This window comes from Oratosquilla oratoria, unplaced genomic scaffold (assembly GCF_046742065.1).
Source record: "Oratosquilla oratoria isolate Oo_2021 unplaced genomic scaffold, ASM4674206v1 SCAFFOLD85, whole genome shotgun sequence".
Taxonomy (NCBI): domain Eukaryota; kingdom Metazoa; phylum Arthropoda; class Malacostraca; order Stomatopoda; family Squillidae; genus Oratosquilla; species Oratosquilla oratoria.
Genome location: NW_027467749.1, coordinates 372,886 through 375,000, shown reverse-complemented (window position 1 = coordinate 375,000; position 2,115 = coordinate 372,886).

The window sequence follows — 2,115 nt, the reverse complement described above, 5'->3', positions numbered from 1 at the left end:
TAAAAGTTGTTTGTGGTTGAATAAATATATATATATATACAATTAAAAGTGATGGCTAGTTTTGCATTAATTATTTTCTTATAGGTATTTTCCATATACCTTATTACAGATTCATGTTCCATAGAAAGGAAATTTATGACTTGGCTGTATGTAGTCATATTAGGTAGATCGCGATTTCGGGTAGATATATGTATGTACTATCTTATAGGATAAGAATTAATCCGATGAGTCTTATGAAAGTTCTAAGTTTTATACTAGGCCTTCTTACTTGGTAATCACACTAGGGGAGGTCACCCGGTATTTCGGGCAGTGACGAAATGTCACCTGCACTAGGAGAGCCTCCTAGATGTGTTGTGGCGGAATGTGGCATGCTTGTGGTTGTGGCGTTTTGTCTCGTCTTTGCACTGGTGGCGTTTTGTCCCATATTGACGTTTGTGGTGTTATGTCTCATGTTTGGATTTGCACCGGTTTGTCTCATGCTTGGGAGGGCTCTAAGGTCATCTGCTTGTTTATTTAGATCTGGGCTTAACTCCTTAATATATAATGCTTCTAAAATTGGAAGCCGTCTATCGTCAGTACATAAATCCAAAATTTCAGTGTTTTCCTCTAGGTTCTCTCTTGATAGTGTTATGCCATGTGCTTCTCTTAAGTGATTTTTAGGGGCTCCATATGTCAGGTGATATAAGAGGCGACGGGACAACCTCATTGTCGTCGTGCAAATATAGGTGGATGGGAGGGCTTCACAGTTCCCTCGTGTACATGTGAACCAATAAATGACATGGGATTTCTAAAGTTCCCTTTCTCTTGTTGGGGGCTGTTTCTAATAAGGAGGTGGGTAGTTTTCTTGGTTTTGAAATAAATGACCAGGTTGAGTATTTTCTCTGGATTGACTGGTTTGATGTTTCTTTTTATAATTTGTTTCATTATGCGTTCATCTTCTTTATATGCTGACGAAAAATAGATTTATAATAGATGTTGATTTTCTCTTTGTTCTGGTTGTTATTGTTGTTTTTATTTTGAAGGGCATAATTTAATTCGTGATTCACAGCATGGTTTCTCCAAGGGTAAGTCAAGTGTGACTAATCTTCTATCCTTTTACACAAAAGTATATATGGCGTCAGATAACAATAAAAATTACGATGTTATTTACCTTGACTTTAGCAAAGCGTTAGACAAGGTGCCACACCAGAGACTACTAAATAAAATCAAAGCCCATGGCATAGGAAGAAAAATGTTAGAATGAATTAGAGCTTGGATTAGTAACAGAAAACAGCGGGTCACCATTAATTGAGTAAAATCTAGGTGGGGCAATGTTATTAGTGGGGTCCCCCCGGGCACGGTTTTGGGTCCCTTGTTGTTCATTATGTACATAAACGACTTAGACGACGGGATAAATAGTGATGTTAGTAAGTTTACGGACGACACTAAAATAGGACGCCTAATTAGATTAGGAGACGACGCAGAGATTCTGCAGGATGATCTTAAAATTTTTCACATGGTCGGTGAAATGGCAAATGAGCTTCAATATCTCTAAGTGTAGCGTGTTAAACGTAGGGCTACACAACCCCGAAAATAGATACAGCTTAGATAACACACTTTTAGAGAAAACTGATTGCGAGAGAGACTTGGGAGTTCTAGTGTGTCCTGACCTTAAAACCAGGAAACAGTGCATTAGTGTCAGGAATAAAGCTAACAGAGCATTAAGTTTCATTGCTAGGACGGTAACGAATAGAAGTGCAGAGGTAATTATCAAACTCTATCTAGCGATAGTTAGACCCATCCTTGACTTTGCGGTACATTTTTAGTCTCCATCCTACAGAATGGACATTAATTCACTAGAATCAGTACAGAGAAGAATGACCAAAATGATACATGGACTCTGAAATTTGCCTAACGAAGAGTGGCTTAGGGACCTTAACTTACACTCTCTGGAAAGACGCAGAGTGCGGGGTGACCTAATAGAGGTGTTCAAGTGGATCAAAGGCTTTAACAAAGGCGATGCAAACAAGGTCATCATATTAAAACAACAGGACAGGACTCGCAGTAATGGTTATAAAATGGACAATTTTAGATTTAGGAAGGAAATAGGCAAGAATTGGTTTACTAATAGGGTGG